This window comes from Phascolarctos cinereus, unplaced genomic scaffold (assembly GCF_003287225.1).
Source record: "Phascolarctos cinereus isolate Bilbo 61053 unplaced genomic scaffold, phaCin_HiC Scaffold_4;HRSCAF=312, whole genome shotgun sequence".
NCBI classification, from domain to species: Eukaryota; Metazoa; Chordata; class Mammalia; order Diprotodontia; family Phascolarctidae; genus Phascolarctos; species Phascolarctos cinereus.
This window is the reverse complement of record NW_027555847.1, coordinates 2135775-2158448: the sequence shown is the minus strand read 5'-3', so window position 1 is coordinate 2158448 and position 22674 is coordinate 2135775. Positions and strand designations below refer to the sequence as shown.

The following is a 22674-nucleotide window of genomic DNA, read 5'->3' as shown; positions in this document are numbered from 1 at the left end:
CCTCTCTTCTGCTACTATAACTCCCATGATGCAAACCCTCACCATCTCATACTTGGGCTATGGCTATAGTCTACTGGTTGGTCTCCCTGACTCCAGTCAATCTTCCACTCAGCTGTTGAGTTAATCTTCCTAAAATACAGGTCTGACCATATTACCCTTTTCCTCATTCAATAAACTCCAGTGGCTCCCTCTTACCACCAAGATCACATATAAAATCCTCTGTTTGGCATCCAAAGTCCTTTATAACCTGCCCCCATTCCCATCTGTTCAGTCTTCCTACTCATACTTCTCTCCATGTACTCTGCAATTCAGTGACCTTGGCTTCCATGCTATTCCTTGAACAAGATACTCCGGTCTCCAATTCCAAGTATTTTCACTGGCTGTCACCCATGCCTAGAACGGCCTCCTTTCTTATCTCCACCTCCTGGCTTCCCTGGCTTCCTTCAAATATCAGTTAAAGTCCCACCTTCTGCAAGAAGCCTCTCCCAGGTTCCCTTAATCTTTGTGCCTTCCCTTTGAGACCACCCCAATTCATCCTGTCTGCATCTTATTTGCAGATTAGATTAGATTATGAGCTCCTTGAAAGCAGGGTCTGTTTTTGTCTTTCTTTGTATCTTTAATACTTAGCACAGTGCCTGGCACATAGTAGGCACCCACCAAATGCTTGTTGACCACCTATTAGAAGATTAAAGAGTGGCTTTCTTGTTTAATGCTGGCACATCTTAATTCTAAAAGAACTTGGTTAAAGAGTGAATCCAACTGATAAAGTCACCAAGTAAGAGTGAGAGAGAAGAAAAGGGAAGAGATGAGAAAAAGAATGGAGAGAAGAGAAGAGGAGAGGAGAGGAGAGGAGAGGAGAGGAGGGGAGGGGAAGGGAGGGGAGGGGAGGGGAGGGGAGAGGAGAGGAGAGGAGAGGGGAGGAGAGGGGAGGAGAGGGGAGGAGGGGAGGGGAGGAGAGGAGAGAGAGGGAGGAGAGGAGAGGGGAGGGAGAGAGAGAGGAGAGGAGAGGAGAGGAGAGGAGAGGAGAGGAGAGGAGAGGGGAGGAGAGGAGAGGAGAGCCCTATGGTACGGAGGCACAGGACAGAAATAGAGTAAAACTGGGAAAGACTATCCAAGGGTCCCACAAGTTATCGCTCTATATTTTTCATCCTCCAGGAAAGAAAAGGCTTTTTATTTGTTTTAAACATTTACCGAGGCCACTTCTGCTATGCTCACTTCTTAACCCTTTGTTATCTGGCTTCTAACCTCATGATTGAACTGAAACTGTATTCTTCAAAGTTACCAATGGACTCTTTTTTTTTTCTTGAGATTGGATCTTCCTAAAGTGCCCAGGCTGGAAGTTCAGCTATCATGAACTGACCCAATCTCATGGCTCACCACTGTGAGTGTTAGACATGATCCACTTCAATAACTCAGTCAGTTCACCTCTCCTTAGGTAGCCTCATGGTCCCTGCTTCCTAATGCAACCGCACTGCTGTCCTACTTAGTGAAGACACCTGATTGGCTTTAGCCCACTGCAGCTCAGAATGCCTGAGCTCAAGCAATCATTCTGAACCTTCCCCAGTAGCAGGAATTTTAGAGCAGGTGGTACATAGAGTGTGTAGCACCATGCTTGACACCAGCAGACTAGTGCTTGCCTAATCTGGTGGGCTTTTCTCAGCTCTAATCTTTCTCAATCCCTCTGCAGCATCTAGCACTGGAGATCATCCTCTCCTCCTGGATCATCTCTCCTCTGTGTTTTTCTGACACTCCTCTCTCTTTGTTCTCTTCCTACTTGCCTTCTCTCTGCTACTTCTTCTCAGTGTCTGGTTCATCTTTCATGTCATGCTCCTTGGTAAGTATACCACAAGTGTTTATGCTAGGCCTTCTTCTCTCCTCTCCTCTCCTCTCCTCTCCTCTCCTCTCCTCTCCTCTCCTCTCCTCTCCTCTCCTCTCCTCTCCTCTCCTCTCCTCTCCTCTCCTCTCCTCTCCTCTCCTCTCCTCTCCTCTCCTCTCCTCTCCTCTCCTCTCTTCTCCTCTTCTCTCCATTCCTTTTCCCATCTCTTCTCTTTTCTTCTCTATCACTCTTACTCTTACTTGGTGACTTTATCAGCTCCCATGAGTTCAGTTCTCACCCCTGAAAAGATTGCTTTTAGATCTATAGACCCAGCCCAGCCTCTCTCTTGAGTTCCTTCCAACCTCACCTCATCAACTGTGAAATGGGGCTAACACTAGAAGCCCAGGATTGTTGTGAAGCTCAGTTGAGAGCTTTATAAACCTTAAATCACTACATAAGTTCTAGGTATCATTATGTTGCTGTTGGTTAATGGTTTCTGTGACACCAGAGAATGAGTGAGTGGTAGAGCCTGCATGAGAAAACTGGGTTCCTGATCCTAGCCCCTGAACCCCACCAGTATGCCCTAGCTCTCCCCCTTCTCTAGGCAAGGGCTATTGGCTTCCAGACTCAGAGAATTTGACAGCATGGGATGGATACAACTCCTGGAAGCCTCAGAAAGGCTGCTGAGTCTCCAGTATGCACAGTTCCCAGTTTGCCTGGCACATGAAGGCTTGGAAAAGGAATAAAACAGAATCTTTTCTTTATAATGACAGCTCCACCAAGTGGACTGCCTTCTCTCTGGAGTTGTGGCTACAGAGACTGTTGTGCAGTAAATTGCCCCACAGACACTAAAGAGCCCAGAGAGAAAGGACACACTTCCTTCACTGTCAGGAGGCCTGATTTTAGAGGACATGTTCTAGAAAGCCAGAGCCCAGGCATGGCTCACAATTTTACAGGACAGTTAGGCAGGCCTTTTGTCCTAGAGTTGATATGTGAATGCTGCCTACCTAGGTGAACAAACTGTGTCCTCTGTCTTGTTCTAGATGTACACGGTGAACCCATATGGTGACACAGTGTGATAGATAAGGCAAAACTTACCTGTCCCATTTCCAGGTGCTCCTGAGAAGCCTCAGTGGGCCAGAGGGTGATTTAGGTAGAGTACCTCTCCTACCTCATATTCCATCCTGCCACTTGGTCTGCACTAGCCTTCCCCAGTTAACAGGTTTTGAGGTTTTCTCTGCCCTTGTCAGTGAGGCAAGCTAAGCAGTTATGGTGGCAACCCTCTCTTATTGGCCCCTATCAAATGGTCAGTCAACAAGCATTTATTAACTACCTACTGTGTGCTAAGAGCCATGCTAGGTTTTGCCACTCCAAAGACAAAATTGAGAGAGCTGTCATCCTGCCTTGGAAGACTGTATGCTCCATTGTGGGTGAGCAGAGGGGGCACAACAGGTCCACAGATAAGTAGATAAGGGTGATTTTCTTGGGGAGAAGTGAACTTGGGGTGCTAGAGAATGCTAAGCTTGAGGGAATCAGAAATGGTCTCTGATGGAGGTGGTTCCTAAACAGAAACTGCAAGAGCAGAAGTGGGGAGGGACAGCCTGAGGGAAGGAAGCCAGCTGTAATTATAATAATACTGGTTAACATTGATTAATGTATGTGAAACACTTTACAAATATTATCTCATTTGATCCTTACAACAACCCTAATAGAAGGTGCTATTATTATCCCCTTTTTATAGAATAGGAAACTGAGGCAGGCAATGGTTAAAAGACTCATAAAGCTAGTAAGTGTATGAGATGAATTAATGTCTTCCTGACTCCAGGTCCAATATTCAACCCACTGTGCTATGTAGCTAATGTCCCCAGTCTGAAGTTCACTCTGATCATACTTACTGACTGAATAAGTAGCCTAAACATTTGGGTCAAAGATGACACTTGAGCTTTCTCAAACTGGCTCCTGGATCAGCTGGGAGATCCCAAAGTCTTGGTGGGTGTGCCAACATTCCATGGCCCCCTGTCTCTCAATTGGGGTGCTCAGATCCTAGATCCTGCTCTTCAGGGATAGCCCAAAGACAGGAACTATGGATCTACTCAGGTACATGGTACTAACAGTATCATATCCTTTCACATGTATTTCTTTTTAAGATTTCCACTTTATCCACTACCAGGGAAGTGGGGCCCATATCTGCTTCCAAAATTGGCCAAAACAGACATCTTAATTAAGTATAATCCTCATTCTACTGACTCCATCAACAGATAAAATATTTACAAATAACACATTATATCCATCATTTGAAGCTGGAGAAAACCAATAGGGTGAAAAATCAGTCATGCTGCTTTATAGCCAATAACAGCAAAATGAAAAGGACAGAAGGGAGGAGAAATGCTTTGGGGAAACAAGACTGGGAGCTGAAAAAGAATGTAACAATGATCTCTTCTTTGACTCACCCCATTTCCATTTTAGAGATGAAAAGCCTGAGGCCACGAAATGATAAGTGGCCCTAAAGATCACTGAAGTAGTAGGTATCAGAGGCAAAATTGCAAGCCAGAACATCTATGTCCAGGCCCCAGGCTTCTGCCTCTGCCTCAGGAGGCTCAGCTTCTCTCTTGCCTCTCTACTTCCTCTGTCCACTTTCACTGTGGTTCTGAATAGTTGGAATTCATCAGTCTAGTGGATTTGTGGCTGTGCTTTTGTTCTTAGCTGGTAGATTGGTTCCTGTAAATCTCAGGTGCATTTCGTCTCCCCTTTACAAATCCCATAGGTAGATGCTCTTTGCTTCTGGCAGACTGGAAACCTTAAAAGTCAATTGGCAAGTGGGTAAAAGATGCTTAGGCTACAAGCCCTAAGTCTGAATGCCCAGCTCTCAGCCTTAAACTGCCAACAAATGTTTCAAATATCAGGGTTTCCTCCACTAGCCCACAAGCCATAAGATGGTAGAATTCAAAGCTGGAGGGATATTATTATTACTTGTCCCTTCCTCCACCCAAAACTAATCTCCTCACAGTGCTAATTAAGGTGTCCTTATCTTCATGTGTACAGACAACTGTCAGCAGCTAACCTCTGAACTTCAGGTAGAAAGAGGGATGGAATTTAGTGTGCCTGCTCCTCCTGAGTGAGAGAGATGGCCTCAGCCTGATGCAGAGGGAGGACATTGCCCCATGGAAATGAATCAGGTGTTACTATAAGATCAGTGTGCCCATAGTTTGGCACTGCAGAGCTCTGGGAACATGGACTGGAACAGAGGAAAATAGAAAGAAAACACCAAGCCCTGGTTCCGGCTGTTAAGGTGGGAGAGAGCCAAAGCTGTGTTGTGTCTGGAAATTGACCTGAACCTGAGCTCTCCATCTTGGCTTGGCCAGTGACTCACTGCCTGGATGAGAGGAGTCTTGCTGGCTCCGTGCAAGTGTCCCTGTAAAGAGGATGGTGATGGATGTGCTGGTGATGCCTTGCAAGACCTCCTTGTCTGACAGTTCTTGGCAACCAGAGCCCATGTATATAGGGGGTGGGGAGGAGGCCAGCAGGAAGGTGGGGATCCCATTCTGCAAATCCTATTCTGAAGTCACTGAAGTACATTTTGTCTGCTTTCTTCCTAAATCAGGACCAAAGTCAGTTCTGGTGCATGCTCCACACCCACTCCAGCACTGTCCATGCTTCCCATAAGAGTATTATCCAGAGAGAAGGCTACTATGGCTAGCACTGGACCTTCAGTCACACCAGCAAGGGTCCACTTAGATACAGACAGAAGCCAGTTTAATCCCAGGCCAAACACCAACTTGGTGTGGAGCAACCTTTACTCCTTAACCACTGAAATCTCACAGGGAAAAATGGAGGAAAACCAGGAAATTACATCTGAAATCCTGGCTCCCACAAAAAAAAAGTAATCCTTTCTCCAAAGGGTCCACAATGCTTAGAAACATTCTCCCACTTGCCTTCTCAATATTCCTGTAAATGAAGCCATATTTTGTTGAGGGAGAAAAAAAATCTCTCACAGAAGAAATGATTTGTCCATGGCTATCCAGTTAGTCAGTGACTCTCTGCATCATGTCAAATGGCTATAGGTTCTTGGGGATCCCCTGACATCTTTCTTGGAGATTTCCTTTTCAGAAAATTGAATGCCCCTATTTGGTTGTTGACTTTCAAGTTTCCAAACAATCAAAATATTGCAATGATTCTGTAAGACTCTCTTTGGGAGCAAATTATAAAGAAAAAATAATCAATTCCCCAGATCCCTTTCTGGTTTCCATTATCCTAACTCTTTGTCATCTTTTGCGGTATACAGGGAAAAAAAATCTTATTCTGTAATATTAAATCAATTTACCATTGCCTGTCTGTTACTCTTTCCGAAGAGCTGAGCTCCAAGATGTGGACTTTGCTGCTTTAATGATCCCCATGTGGACAGCTGCCCATCCAGAATAGATTTGAGGACTCTGGAGGCCTCTGTTGTATGTCAATAACAAACAGACGGGGGCAGCTAGGTGGCACAGTGGATAAAGCACCTTCCCTGAAGTCAGGAGGACCTGAGTCCAAATCCAGCCTCAGACCAAAACACTTGACACTTAACTAGCTGTGTGACCCTGGGAAAGTCACTTAACCCCAATTGCCTAAAAAAAAAAAAAGAAGAAAGGAAAAAAAAGAAAAAGAAAAGAAGAAGAAGAAAAGAAAAAAAAAACAAACAGACGGCAGCATTAGGTGGGCTTTGTTCAACTCATCCCTCTGGTATTTACGAAGCACCTGACAAGTACAGGACTTCAGGAACATCACATCCCATGTTAGGGGGCTTCCCCCTCCCCCAGAATTAATCTTGGCAATTCTTTCCAGACTCAACTCCAGAGACTTTTATGGGATGTGTTGCTGGATGGCTCCCCGTTAGAGTTGGGGGCATTGTCTTTGCAGCTCACCTCTCTCTCTGGCAGATTGCTCCAAAAGCCCTTATGGCCCCAAAAACATTTCCAACTAAGTGAATCTCTAACTCTACACAATTTCACTGTTCCTTCATATTGTCTCTTGCAGCAGATTTGTGATTTGCATATTTACCTTCCCATAAAAATACTCTACTTAGAAATATGGTTGCACAGATAAGCATGCCATTTTTCATGGTTTCCAAATCATGGCCCTTTAGCTTAATCTGGCAAAACGACACTCAACCCCAGCCAAAATGGCTGAAGTCGAAGCGTCCACTCCCTTTCCTGCCCTCTTCTTCTCCCTCCTCCCCACTTTCTCAGAGAAGATGCCATCCTTTGCCAATGCTGGTGGAATGACTCATTAGGCCTCTATTCTGCAGCCCTTCTTGGCTTCTGCATTTCGGGTGGAAATTTTTATTTAGTCTCCTTAAAAGAGGATTGGGTCTGTCCTGCCCAAGGGTTCTGGTGAGCAGGCAAGCAACAGCAAACGCATCAAAGAACAATGCCTCCCCTCTTCCCCCAAAGTCTTCCTTGGACAAGAAAATCCCAGAAATGAAATAAAACAACAAGGTATTTCCTCACCAATACATTCCTATAATGACAAGCAAAGACTAGCTGCTATGGGGGTCCAACCATTGCATCAGAAAGACCATCTTCATTTCCTTCCAACCAGGACAGATTCTATGTTCCATTCCCAGTGGGCTTAGGCTCCTTGACAAATGCCTCAGGATATCCCTCCCCATCCCCTATCACCCACCCCAACAACCTGGACCTCCTTCCCCCAGTTCTCCCTCCTCCCCTCCCACCACAATGCCCACCTCTGGCAGGGTACTTTTTTGCCAAGGAGAGCAGAGGGAGCGGCTCCATCAGGATGAAAAGACAAAACAGGCGCTCTCAGACTTCCACTCTGCTTTTGGCCTTGGAATGCAGAGCTTCAGGCCCAAAGGCTTTGTTCAGGACTGGTCTGCTCTTGGCTGGGGCTGCACTCACTACTTTCTAGACTTCGGTCCTTGGGGCTTATACGAGAACATATCGCTGATTAACAACAACGACGACCACGACAGTAACAATAATGTTATCCAGCTTTCCTCTCGTGCTTCGGGGTTGCTGAGAAATAGGATCATTTTGAGCTTGAAACTCCATCCGGAGCCGAGGGCCTTAGGGGAGAGCTCTGGAATCCAGCGAGTCCGCGGCCGCTGGAATGTCAGCCTAGTCATTGCCTTGCAATAGAACTGTTCGAATCCCTTAACCTCCCCGGGCCTCAGGCCCCTCCTCTATCGCAGCGACAACAATGCTCCCGCCCCCAGGGAGGCTGCAAGGAGCCAGGAGACTAGGAAGGCGAGGGGCTTTGCTCACCTGGCTCGGAGTGCCCGCTTGAAAGGCCGCGGTTTGCTACTGTTAACAGCTTGTTCTTAGCAGTTGCAAGAAAATTATGCAAAGTTTATGCGAACAGCTCCTATCTCTGTCTTCAGTACGTGCTTTTTATTTTCACCGCACACTATTTAGTGTCAAATGAAGAAACATACGACAAAAAAGACCTCCGTGGAAAAGGAACAATGACTGCTTTTGCGGCACGAGATATCAGAGCTGCCGGCTATCGAAAGACCCCGACAATGACCCGCAAGTGAGCTCCAAGCGCTTCGGGCAGCGGGTAAGGGTGGAAGTGCTTGTGTGCCCCGGGCATTTGCTCAGGAAGTGTTGGGGGGGGCGGTCTGCTACGTAAGCATAGTGCCTGGCTCAGTAGATGTTCCATTCAAAGGAATAATACGCAGAAAAAACGTTCGTGACTGCATAATTTTGGACAGAAAATAAACCAATTCTCTAATGTGTGTTTTGCATGTTTAAATGTGAACAAAATAATTCTAATTTTAAAAATGCATCTATTTCAGTTCCTCTCATCCACCCATCTCCCACCAAGCCCCTCCACTTCTTTTCTTACACAACCCCGATTCCACCTGCAGGGGGTGGAAATTTGAAGCCCCCTTTCCAAATGCCATTGTCTGAATGGCTTCACACCTCAGAGTATCACTTTCAAAGGCAGCACATTTAGGAAGGGGCTCCTGTTCAGTCCCAAGACCCAGCTGCTTTCCTCATAGAATTTGTTGAATGATTTGCCAGGGACAAGATTTTTGGAAACACTGGATAAATAAAAAAGTAAAAAATGAAAAGAAGGAAGCAAGTGCTGAGAAGGGTTATTTGGTTCATGGTGGACACTTCCCGAAGACTGAAGCCCCTTCTTTCCTGTGGAAGCAGATGCTCCTCACAATGGGAATTCAGTCAGGCAAAGTGGCTGAAATCACAAATCATATCAAGGAATGCAATACAGTGGCTTGGCACACAGTAAATGCTTAATAAATGCTTTCTCATTCATTCATTGATTCATGCATTCATGTATGAAGCCACAGAGCCCCCTTTAATTGTTTGATTTGTGTTCTCTGGCCAAGTCCAGAGCCCAGCATGGGTACCTGAAGGGGATAGCTGTGCCAGGTGCCCCAGCTTTTTCTCCCACTTTCTTTCCATATCCACTAGGTCTGTAGCTTTGTCTGTATCACTGAGACTGAGCTGTAGCTTCTGGGAGCTTCAGAGTGACAGTGTCTCACCTGCCTCCCTCTTCCCATTGCCCTATTCGGGGCTGGGTGAGGGGGTGATGCTCTGGCTTTAAGAAGACCCCAGCACTGGCCACAAGCCAGTAAAAAGCTGTGCAAGCAGACCACGGCCACTTCCTCTTCTCATCTAGGGCATTGTGGAAGGATGAGCACACACACACACACACACACACACACACACACACACACACATGATACACACAGGCCATGTTCACTTATCATATTACAGGGCAGCTATAACATGGAAAAACTTGTCACCAGCTGCTCAGCCATGAGGCTCAGGCTTAATCAAAGATAGGTGAAATGGATGTCAATGTAAAAGTCTCTGGGAAATCAGGGCATTAAGACTTGGCATAATCAAACCCATGTTAGGCAGGAAAAAGGGATAGTACCACCACAGGTACCTTAGGAGACAAGGGTCCAGGCCCCACATGTGGAGCTGACCTGCTTCTGCAGTAAGAGCAGGCCTTTCAGGTGGCCAGTATGGACACAATCATTTCATTCTTGCTGTTCATATTTTATTTTAAATATGAGAATGAAAAACGCCCTTTGGTTTCTGGGATGCTGTATACTAAGATGCTTTCTCCAAAATGACCATTCCTGAATATAAGGAAAGAGGGACCACTTGGACAAATTCCACATAAGTGAGTTAGACTAGATCCTCTCCACACCAAGCACACCGCTCCAGTTTGCCATTCCAGGATGTGAAATAAGCCAGCCTCCATGATTATCATTCACAGCTACCTACTCCTGTTAGGCTGGTGAGCCCAATGCCAGCACAGTACTGACTCTCACCATTTAGACAATACCTTGCCATGGCCTCAGAAAAAGTAGAGTCCCATGCTGTCACATCCATGTGTGTGTGTGTGTGTGTGTGTGTGTGTGTGTGTGTGTGTGTGTGTGTGTGTGTGTATGAATGCAGCTGCTCAGGGGCCATCACCTCGGAGGCGATAGGGGCTCACATTTCACTTCCATGTCTCTCAGTGCTGGGCACATGGTATGAGATTGTCTTTCCTCTCTGAAGACAAAATTCTCCTTGACCTCAGGGAAAATAAATGCCCAATGACTCCTCAGGCCTGAACAAGGGGTCAGAACTTGACTCTGCATGCCTGTCAGTTTCATTTTTAAAGTGGCCAAGTCTCAGGACCCGGTTGGTCTGTTGTTTTCCCCTCCTCCCATTGGAAGGTTTGTGTATTGAACCTACAAAAGCCACCCCCTCCTCTGACTTCCCCCCTCCCTGCCCCCTGCAGTGCATTTCACACAGGGTTGCTGGTTTGGTTCATTCTCAATCATCAGCATTCATTTGTACCTGGACATAATTTAAAGGATAAAACACATTGAACATTTTTCTGGTTGGCAGAAATAGGCACAAAGTTAACTTCAAATTCATCATCCTTTCTCTTTGGGGACAGCTTGCCTTTCCTTAGAATTACTCTGATATTTCATTACCAGGTATTTCCCAACAAAGAAACAGTCTCCCCCAATAGTATCCTGCTAAAATGGACTATTAGTGCCAATAGAACCTTTTCCACCTGATCTATAAGGATGGAGATACTGCCAATATGCCAATCTCTTTAACATTTCATTCGTGTGATTCTGAGGTTTGGTGAACACCTCTCCTCCCTGCCCCAGTCTGTGTCACAAAAAGCAAAATGGCTCCTGGCTAGGGCAGCTACATCCATCTTTGGAATGTCTAACTGTGACAAAAAAAGGTGTTGGAGGAGAGAATTTATAATTCTTCAGTAAGGGTGGGGAGGGAAGAGAGGGAGCCTCAGAATCTTCTTTCAACTTTAAGGAAATCTTTCTGGTTTGATGGCTTACTCTCAAAACCCTCAGCATTGAGGAGAAAAGAGGAGAGGAGAGGAGGAAAGTCACATGTGTCAAGCTGCTTGAGGTTGCTATAATTTCTCAGTTTGTCCTAAAATATTCCATAGGACCAGAAAGAAGGTGTCTCACCTAGACCACAAACTTCACTCCTCACCTGGACTCAAGGACCCATGCCCTAGACCTTGAAGGGAAAACACCATGTCTGGTTTTGTATACCTGTACTGAAGGCCCCACTTCAGTTAGCCGAACTTTTCAGAACAAACACACACACACACACACACACACACACACATACACACACACCACAAAACATGAATTTCTTCTAAACTTTTTTTTTCATGTGTGTGGTGAGAGAGTACAGAGGTGGGGTTAGGGGTGGAGTTTGCTGTAAAACTCCATGGGCCTCTCCACCTCATCTGAGATTTTTCATGACTTTCACAGGATTCAAGTGATTTTACACAATGCTCCAGAGGACTGATGGATATGGGAATTGCCTCTCATCTACACACCCCATGGTATCTCACAGTCCTTGCTGGTCCATGATGCTTCCTACTTTGGGCATTGAAGGAAATGTTCCTTCATTTGGGAGCAACAAAACTGGAAAGTCCCAGAGTACCCAGGTAGAGGCTGCTCTAACAGGGCAAATGACCCAGAATCCTCAAGGCAATCGTGCTTAGATGGGACCTGGGAACCAAAGTCACTGGGAGATTGGTAATTTGCACACTCAGACCAACATCCATCCAAGGCAAAAATGGACCAAATAGCAAAACCAAAACAAGTCTGCTGGGACATGAAGAGACTTAGACAGTAGAGGACAGTTTCCAGGGGTAGTTCTGTTTCAGTTTCTCTCAAGCCATCAGACAGGATGTGCGTAGGGTTAAAGCTCCCTTTCAGACGTGGGGAATCTATCCTTTTTTTTTTTTATTTTCCCCAATGGACCAAGTCATCTTTAGTGATTATCCCCTCATGGGCACCTATAGCAGCCCAGCCCCCTGGGTACCTACCTAGACGAACTGGGAACCCAAAGGTGCCTGGAGCTGATTTCCAGCATCATTTTCTTTTTCCTCCAGGAGGAAGCAAACCACGTACAAGGTGAAAACACAGGGCACATACACAGGCAGGAATAACAAGGACTGCACAGAGAGGAATATTATCTCAGAGTTCCCAATGCTGAGACCTCTCCCCATCCCTACACCCTCAGCCATTCTATGTGATCTAGTTTAGTGAGTAGGGAAAGGGATGGGATTCCATGTAATTACCAGAGGAAGTGCAGGATCTGATGACCACAATCAATACAATCTGGAGACAGCTGCCCCTGGCCCTGGCCAGCCTTAGCCTCCTACTTCCCACCCCCAGCCAGTCCAAAAGCCCCAGGAAGGACTAGCTGACTCATAAGGACCAAAGTTCTCTGGATTTAGCCAAGAGCACTGGAAGGGGCATTACCTTCCCTGAAGGTGAAATGATCTACTTCGGTGTGGGGACCCAGAACCACGTGGGAAGCAACTAGGATCTATGAAGTAGGGGAGTGTGGGCCAAGCGTGGCCCAGACTCATCTCACTCACATTTGTCTGTCTCTTTGCCTCAATCCCAATCAAAAGTCTAAGCTTTGAATCTGCAAAACGACAAACCCAACCCAACTCCAAATCCTTCCTGGGTGCTTTTCCGTGATGGAGATTCTCTTACACGATTTAAATGAAATTTGGTGAACTAGAATCCTGGGAGAGGAGGGGGAAGGGGCAAGAGGAAGGTACGGAGGGGGTCATTTGGGGCCTGCCAAGCAGTAGCTTTCCTTCGGAACCCGGCCCTGCAGCTGTCCTCCCTTCCTAAGGTTCCAGGCAAACCTCGGAATGCCCTGGCAGGGCTATGCCCTAGCTCGGTTCAAGCCCCAGCGCCTCCCTCCCTCTCTCTCTGACATTTGCCCTCCCTTCCACTCCCTTTCTCTGTCACTTTCCTTGTTCCATAGATCCTCTATCCTCCGAGAGAAGGACTATGGTCTTGGACCCCCGGCCCCCAGCCTTGGCCTCATCTTCCTGGCTTCATGTAGACAGACAAGTCTCCAACTAAGAAAACTTTCTCAGTATGTCTGCAGGGAACTCAGCGTGCAGCGTCCCCCAGACACAACAGCAGACGCTACACCGAGTTACAAAGAGAAGGCAGGGAGCTTCCCCTCGAGCTGGTGGGAAACACAAGGGACATCGGTCGCTCACCCCATCCCCCCCTTCCCACGCCGACCACTGAGGCAGCAGGTCCCTTGGGGCCCGCCTGCAGCGCCCCTCCCCCTTCCCCCAGACACTAGACAACTTTTCAGGGCTCGGGCAGAGCCCTGACTCGTTCTTCAACTCTCGCCCCCGCCCCCAACCATTCTGTCTGGGGAGCTTTGTGGGGTTCTCTGGGGGGTGCTTAAAGGGACCCGTAGGTAGGCGGCTAGGACACACACACACACACACACACACCACACACTGAGTCGGCCGAGGCTAGCAAAGTGATTTTCCCGAACCCTGAGAAAGGCAAAGGGACAGAAAGGAGACGGAAGGAGGCAGACAAAGGCAGTGGCGGAGGCGGCTCGAGCAGCCCTGGCAGCGGAACAGGGACCGGGAGAGGCAGGGCAGGCGCAGGGACCTAGAGACACGGACTGAGGCACGTAGACAGCCTGATGAACTGACGGATGGATGGACAGGAGGGCGGACAGGCGGGCTGACGCGCAGGCGGGCGGCCCCCTTACCTGGGCTATGCGGAAACTGCGTTCCGTCGGTGCCTCGGTCCGGCCCTGGCTCGCTCCGCCCGTGATCTCTCTGGGAGACTCGGTTTGTTTGTTCCCTACACAGGGCTAGGGTGATGGGGCTGGCTGCTGCTGGACACACTGGCTCCCGGAGCGGGCGCTGGCGGCCGGGCCGGCGGCCGGGCGTGCTCGGCGGCTGGCTGCCTGGCTTGCTGGCTCCTCACCCGGCTGGCGCTCCTCCGGCCTCGGACTGCGGTGGAGGGAGATGCCGATGGCCACCCCGGCTCGGCTCCTGAGGCGCCCGGGATGTGCGGGGCAGCTTGTGTGCCCGGGGCTCCCTGTGTGCTGGTCTGCGCCTGCCTCGCACCCCGGCCTCTCTCGATTATCCGCTGCCCTCACCCTTTCCTGGCCCTCCTTCCCCTCCCCAGCGGCTGCCCAGCTGCCAGTCCGAGGCTGTGTGCTGGCTGCCAGCGCCGCCTCGCCCTCCTCTCCCTCCCCCCCTCCCTCTTCTCTCTTGGCTTCTTCTCTCCTCTGCACCGCTCAGGCTTATCTCCGTCCCTCTCCTGTTCCTGGGCTTCCAGCCGCGGCTCGCCTGCTTGGTCTGGGGGCTGCGGCTCTCTGGCTCGCTCGCTCTCTCTCTCTCTCTCTCTCTCTCTCTCTCTCTCTCTCTCTCTCTCTCTCTCTCTCTGCTTTTCTCCTTCCCTCTCTTCCTCCCCTCCTCTTTTCTGTCGTCCCTCTCTTTTCCCTCCCGGTCCCTCCTCCCACGCAGCACTTAGCGCTGCACCCCAGCCTGGAGGCAATGTGGAGCTCCTGCCACAGGGGCCGCCACTATCGTGGAGCTGCTGTATTTTGAGGGGTGGGGTGGGGTGGCGGGGACTGCAGCTGCTTTCCCTTGCCCTCCTCAGCCTTGCCACTTATGGCATTAACCTCACTCTCAGCTTTACCCACTCTGTCCCCAGCTGCTGTAGGCTCAAGGGAGGCAGGGGACAATCACTGGAGTAGGGTGGGGAGAGCACCTGACAGCAGCTACTACTGTCCCCCGAGTTGGGGCGAGAAAATCGAGAAGGGGGAGAATAAAGGAGAGAGGAGAGAAGGGTGCAGCGCTAACTGCTGCGGGAGGAGGGATAAGGGAGGAAAGAGAGGGACGACAGGAAAGGAGAGAGAGAGAGAGAGAGAGAGAGAGAGAGAGAGAGAGAGAGAGAGAGAGAGAGAGAGAGAGAGAGAGAGAGAGAGAGAGAGAGAGAGCTCCCTGGTCAGTTTTATGGCTTGCCAGCCGGCCCAGCGTCTGTATGACTTTGACTGTGTCTGCATCTGTGAGGGTCCCTGTCTGTGTGTATGCACTGGTGGCCTCCTACTCTGTAGGCACTTTGGTGCCGTTTCTTCACTGTCACTGGAGGGTGAGGGCATTGATGCTTCCTTCTACCCCGGGTGCAGAGACCTGAATCAGGGCCCTGCTCATCAGGCGGGAGGATCATTAATTAGGGTCCAAGCCTTCACACTAGCCCACTTCTGCCAGGCTTCTTCCAACCCCTAAGCCTGTGCATCCCTTCTCCTTCCTGCCCCAGCTAGGAGGGTCTTGACTCTGAAGATATTGAGAGAAGCCATTGTTGCCTCTAGCCTACACCTGATTTTTCAGTAACCACACTCTGCCTCCTCAGAAATTGGGGGGTGGGGTGGAGTAGGGGGATGAGGACAGAGGAAAAGGAGGATGGCTTCAGGAATCCAAGGTCTTGGAGCTTGGCCAGGCAGGACCCTTAGAGCAATCCCAAAATGCACTCCCAAGTGCTTTCCAGTCGTGCCACAAACTCTTGTCCTGGATCCTCTTCCCAATGCCTTCTTGCCCGTGGTGGTCTTCCAGCTCAGCGAGCTGCTGGGAGGCCTTGCCCTGAAAGCATAGAGGGCATGGCTCTGCCAGAGCTCCCATCCTGTTGGAGAGGTAATCATTGCCTGGTTCTGTTGGTATATGTGGGATGGCTGGATTGGACTTGTGCCCAGGCCTTCTAGAGGCAAAAGGAACCCCAGCCAACCCTCCCCTTCCCAGCAGTGCCCCTTCCCAGATTTTTCAGCCACAATCATTGTGCCTGGGTGGACCCATCCTCCTGGCTCACAATACCCAGTAAAGACAGGTATGTTTGTCTTCTTCCTGCCAGGCTATAATTAATCCATGGGCAGCAGTGCATTTGTGGTTGCAGATGTCCCCCCTCACCCCATACACACACAAACACACACACATCACCATTGGGCTGGTGGAGACCAGATCCAGCAATTTGTGATTAGTCTCTGCCAGGGTCCAGGGCCTTCCTAGGCTCCTGTCTCACGGTAACCTGATAGCTCAGAGGCAAGATTAAACAGGCATTGGCTATAATTAGTAACCATTTGAATGAATAACAGACAGCAGATGAAAAACCAGGAGAAAGCAGGCTACGTAAAACCCCAACTCACTCAGTTAATGTGGAAGAAAAGAAAAAGAAGAAAGGGAGTGGGGAGGTAATTTTAATGAATAGAAGGGCTGACTAAAATGAAAATGTCTGTATGACATCATGAGAAATGTGGTTTCCACGACACTGGCCATCTTTCTACCTGGCAGAACACTGAGGTGACCAACCTGAGGGCAGCTGCTAGGGGGCCTGAAGGAAATAACAAGGATGTGGAAGGAGGGACCCCACGGCGGGGGGTCTGGCCATAGTGTCCCTCTGGGACATCCACCGAAAAAAAAAAACATCCCGAAAACCCCCAGCTGAGAGACTTTCAGCAGGTTAGCTGAACTTTTTCCCCCAGCGTTGCAGTCCCACTTTTTCCAAAGCCATTTTCAACAGTATTTTCTCTCCTTCCATGCACATGGAACTCAAGGGAAATTTAATGATAGAAGTGCTAATTTCTTTATCCTGGATTCCTCACAGTCCCCTTTCCCCCCCTTTCTTTTGAGTTTTAGAAACCTTTAAGTAAACAAGTTGGACTAGACTGGAGAGAGAGAGAGAGATGGTTCTGAAGAGGTCTGACTCTACTTTGTACCCTGATTTTACACAAGACCCCAATGTACTACCTCTGGGACCCACTTTTGAAACAATAACAAAGCAGCTATTGCCAATTCTCTTGAAAACTTAGCATCTTATTTTAGAAGCATGAACAGTTCCCACAAATAAGAATAATTCTCAACAGTTTGAAGCTGCAAGAGGTGGAACCGTGGATAACGGACTGGATGTCAGGGTTGACCTGAGTTCAAATCCTCCTCCCTCAGAAACTTACTAATCTGGTGACTCTAGTCAAGTCACTTGACTTTTGTCTGCCTTGCTTTCCTCCTCTGCAAAATGAGGATAATACTAGTATATAGTATATATATATACCAGCCTCCCAGGGTTGTTAGGAAAGCAAAGGAAATAGTATACAGAGTGTCCCAAAGGTTTTAGTGCAGTTTTACATTTGAATAGCCTAAAACTGCACTGAGACCTGTGTATGTATATGTATATATACACATGCATGTTATATTATGTATATCTTATATGTACACACATGCATTTATTTATATATAAAGTTCTTTGTAAATGTTGAAGGACTTTTATTCTAAAGGTCAGCCTTCTATAAGACCATTAGAAGGAATCATAGTCCAATCAACTTTACCATCCTCCATGGAAGGGCTGTGTCAGTGGGGCCCACTCATTGATCAGATGAAAGCACCCCCTCCCTGGCCTCCACTTCCCAAGGGGGATGGTTTTTGAAAAAAAGAACCCTCTTAGCTTGCATATTTTTCACCTATGGCTGGTACAGAGTAAGCACTTGATAAATGTTTGATTTTTCATTCATTCATTCATTCATTCATTCATTCATTCATTCATTAATTTCATTCATCCATCACTGAATTATTTACTTGGGAGCTCCCTGGCAGGGAGTATTAAAAAGCAATGACTCACTGACTTCAGCTCTATTTGCCAAAATAAAGATTGATTTTAAAATCTACTTCTCGAAACACGTGGGGTAGTGTAGAGGGCAGGTGGCACTGGCCATATGAAAAGAAGACTGCCCCTTTGACCTATGCTCCTCTTTGCTAGTGATGCTAATGTCTCTGTGACAACATTGAAGTCCTTTGCAGGCACCAGAGATGAGGCTGGGCAGAGTGGCTAAGGTTGGGGGCCCTGGGCTCTGGGGCCAGGCCATGACAACGCCATGTTGGGAGGTCTGCTTTTGAATGTGTTGAGTGTGAAACAACACGATCCAAATATTAGATAAGTCTGCTTTTGCTGCAAGGAGGTTTGGCTTAAAGCTGTTCAGATTTTCCACCCTCTGAGTTCCCTGGACTTCCCTGCTCCTCTAAGATCCAGAGTGTGACCCACCTCTCAGGATCACTGAGTGGACAGAGCCCCAGGTGCAATTAATAGGAAGAAGAGCCAAGTCCATTAGGGACCATGACAATGCTGACTGTCTGGGCTGCTCTGTGAGCTTGTCTGTGACTCTTCAGAGGTTATTGTTGGCTAGACTGAATTCATTTCTTATTGTGGTTTCAATTCAGACCCACCCAGACATATGCGAGGGCAGCCTGGAGAGTGCATCGGTACCCCACCCCCCACTGGTACCCAGCCGAGGGCACAATTGGCTTGCAGCTCTCAGGCATTCTTTGCAAAACAGAAGAGGCAGCTGCACCATTTTGGTGTCTGTCCCTCAGGCCACCTGGCAGGGCTGGAGGGAGAGGACCCAGAATTCCTTCTCTCTGGTTCTGAGCTGGAGGGAGAGGACCCACAATTCCTTCTTTCTGGTTCTGAGCTGGAGGGAGAGGACAGAGTTCCCTCTCCCTGCATCTAAGCTGAAGGGAGAGGACAGAGTTCCCTTCCCCTGGTTGAAATGGTATATATCTGCTTCAGAATGAGTCCACTAGTCTCAATTAAAGACAAAACATCCTTGGACATGCTTTTGGACCCTGCTAATAAGATATCTAGGGTAAGATGAAGTATTAATTAGTCCCTTCCACATTCCAAAGCTTTTGGGCACTGCTAGGCTCCTTAAGACCCCGACTTGTTAGGTTTTGATGGTCTGTTGTGCCAAAGCTTCTTTCCCTGAGATAGTCCCTCAGATGGGCTGGGTCAGCCAACCTTCCCAGGAAAGGGAGTGTTCTCAAACAGCCTCTGCTCAGCTTGGTTAGATCTGCCAAAGCAGGTACACTTCTGTTGTGAGCCCAGATCACTTCTAAATCTCCATGAGGGATCCAGATAGGGAAGCTGTGGAAAGGTGTGTGTGTCCCATGGCCACTTTGGGAGGGAGGGAGGGAGGGAGGGAGGGAAGGCAGTGGCAATTCTGAAGGAAGAGCTGGAAGGGAGATAAGACCAGCAACCAGAAAGTTTTTTAGCAGACTCTCATGCTGATTCTGTGTTCAGCCAAAGTAACTGCCAGACCCATTTTAGAACATCAAAAAGAAATGTTACATCACATTGGCATCTGAGCATGGAGAAATGTCACGATTGAAAACAAGGAGGACTTGAGACACTTGAAGCCAAATGTTGGGGTGGAACAGAGCCTGCCAGGCAGCCGTCTCTGCCTCCCCCATGCTCTTCTCTATGCTGGGAACAGTGCAGGAAGACCATCCCCACCCTGATGGCCTCAGAGGCCGAAAGTCAAGGAGGGATGTCCAGTCCACTCACCAAGGAGTTTTATTTCAAGGGCAAACTGCAGCGAGTACTTCCCTCCCCAACTGAATATTGCTAGAAAGGGTATTGGGGGTAAAACCTGGGTCCATGGGAAGAGTAAAGGCCAGGCAGCTGGCAGCAAGAAGGGGGTCAGAGCAATGGCTGCCCAACCTCTGCTAAAGGCTGACCAAAGAGTTTTTCTTAGGAAGGAATAACCCTTGAAGCAATTACTTGGACCATGGGATTTCTTCGTCTTTTAGACCTCAGGGCCCAACAAAGGGGTCATCTTCTGACTAGGATGTTGGTATCCGGGTCCGGGGACTTGCTGAAAGAGACAAAGGAAGAGGAGGATCTGAGTATGGCCATAGCCCCTCAGAGCCCAACTGCAGAGGCTCCCAACCCCACAGTGCTCTGTCCAACCAGCTCATTGTCTCTATGGCTTCTGGGCTTCTGCGAGGTCACCAGCGGCAAGGGGCTCACCCAAATGAGGCACCACGTTCTGGAGGGGGTCTTTTCAATTTTGTCTTCCTAGTCTTAGAAGTGAGAACACTGCCTGGTACACAAGAGGTGCTCAATAAATGTCACTGCATTTTAAAAATAAAGTTCATCTATCATTGGGGAAGAAAAAAATGTGGCCATTTTTTCTAGAATTTAGTGCAACAAATGAGAATAGGAAGGAAGCTGTCAATAGTAGTTGTGTGAACAGTCTGTCCATAACTAATGAATGAAGCACCTACTATGTGTTAGGCATTATGCTAAGTGCTGGGGATACAAGAAAGGTCAAATGCAGCCCTCAAAGAGCAGAACTTGAATGAGGAGAAAACATCCAAATAACTGTGGATGAACAGTGCTTTCTTCCTCTGCTCTCTCTCTGTGTATACACACACATATGTGTATACCTACACATATGTGTACATATATTTGAAAATAATCAACAGAAGAAAGACTCTAGCATTAAGAGTGACAAGGAAAAGCATCCTGTGGAAGGTAGGATTGGAACTGGGGCTTGAGGGAAGCCAAGAAGGCACTCCAGGAGGCAGAGGTTAGCAGGCACTAGGGGAAGACAAATGTAAACTCAAGGACAGAAACTTTAAATGGGTCCACATTGATTCCCCCTCGCTATTTAGCAGACAAGTGGTTTAAGGCTTGGGTTTAGCAACTTTGAGAGGAACAGATGAATGGAGAGGGAAAATAGAACCTCTGGCTCAGAAGTCCTCCCTCTGCCTGTCACATGCCACCATTGACAGTTCATTCCTTTGGATCTGAAAGGCCTTTGCTTTTTAGAGTCCTTAATGAAAATGTAAATACCTCAAGTAAGACAATTCTACATTCTTGCCACTTCTTTGTTCTGCTTCCTTGGGGAGGGTGCCTCTGTGTGTGTGTGTGTGTGTGTGTGTGTGTGTGTGTATGACATAATCTTATCTTCTTCACAATTTAACTTGCCTCAAGCTCCCTGGGTAGACACTCTGTTTGAAAGGTTTAAACAAGGAGAGTGCTACAAGCCAGAAAAACCTGCAAAGCTCATAGTTGTGTGGTCCCCACAAGTCTTCAAGGCTATGGTGGGATGAAAAGTCTTTAGGACATAGGGCATTTAACAATGGAGGTGAGCTGGATGTATGAACTGAAACTTCAAGAGTGCCTCCTGTCTAAGGGAGAGCAATCTTTGCCTTTTTCCTATTCCATCACTGGTGCTGGGCTGTGACACCTAGAATTATTTTGTCAGATATGAAAATAAATACACACACACTCATAGGTGAAAAAAAGGTAGAGTCACTACTTAGATGATTGCACAACAAGTCTGTGGAGTGTAGTAGAAAAGGCTGAGCAGGAGCAGAAACCCCCCTGTTTTTACCTACGAGGAACTGGGGCCCAAAGAGGTTACCAATGATTTGTTCAAGGTAATGCTGCACTCACCTGGGCTCTAGCCTTAGGGGAGAAGAGGAGTGACTTTCTATTCTGGCCACCTTTGATCTCCTGCTTCAAGTGTCCTTCCAGGGAAGGCAGCAAGGGGCCAGGCTTGGCTGCCAATACCTATCTTATGTGTATTACACATATGCCTGCACCTCCTACTGTACCAGCCTGGTCTCTATCCTCCTTCCATCCTCCCTCACAAGGTGATCTCACCAGCTCTCAGGGATTCAGTTATCACCTCTATGCTAATGACTCTCCAATCTACCTGGCTGCCCACCAGTCTTGCACCTTTCAGATATCTTGAACTGTATGTTTGGTAGACATCCTCAATTGAATATGTTCAGCCATTTTTCTGTTGTGTCCGGCTCTCTTGTCTCCACTCGGGGTTTTCTTGGCAAACATATTGGAGTGGTTTGCCATAGAATTCAGTGTCTTCCCCCACCATGAACTTGCCCAACTTTCCTATTGGTTGTTGTCCTCTGTGCTCAAAGAGGACCAAAATAACATGGTGATGTTGGGGGCAGGGTGCAGCGTGTCCAGCTGTTGGGCTGATCAGTCCAACGTGAACTCAGAAAGCTCTATTACAGGTCGGGCATAAATAGTCCATAGGAACATTTGGAGGCGAGATGGCTCTGAATGTGCACAGCTGCCACTTCTTTTGAACTTCTGTAACTCTTCTTCCCTCATAGAGCACAGTGCCTTCTTTAATGGGGGTGCACTGTGGTGGGTGGTCCTGTGCCAGTGGGTCCCTTGTCATGCAATTGGTTCCAAAGTTCTTCAGAGAGACCTTGAGGGTGTCCTTACATCACTTCTTCCAATCTATGGGTGAGTGTCTGCCTTGTGCATGAGTTTTCTGTAAAATGGTCGCTAAAATAGGCCTTTGAACAACGTGGCCAGCCAATCAGAGTTGCGCTCTCTTCAATAGTGTTTGAATGCTCCCTCACTCCGGCTCAGACTCTAACCTAAAACTTCTCATTACTGTGGAGGGCAACACAACCCTGCCAGTCACACAGGCTCTCATCCTATGTGTCATTTTAAACTCCTCACTGTCTCTCACTTCCCATATCCCCCATGGTGCCAAAGTTTGTTGATTTCCCCTTTACAACATTTCTGAAACATGTCTCCTTCTCTCCTCTGATACTGCCCCACCCTGGTGCAATCCCTCATCACCCCTCACTAGACTAAGGCAATAGCTGCTGGACAGTAGGCTGGAGTTTGCGTGCCCCAAGTCTCTCTCTGCTCTGGTCTATCCTCTATTTAGCCACTAAAGGGATTGTCC

The 22674-nt window shown here is 48.1% G+C and overlaps 1 protein-coding gene across 1 annotated transcript in view; it reads right to left on the bottom strand.

Moving 5' to 3' along the window:
* Positions 1-14356, bottom strand: part of ARPP21 (cAMP regulated phosphoprotein 21) — a 168550-nt gene extending 154194 nt beyond the window's left edge. Inside the window, exon 1 of the mRNA XM_078152002.1 lies at positions 13876-14356. The gene's annotated coding sequence lies outside the window, so the exon portion shown is untranslated. The remainder of the gene's footprint in view (positions 1-13875) is intronic.
* Between the last annotated feature and the right edge of the window lie 8318 nt (positions 14357-22674).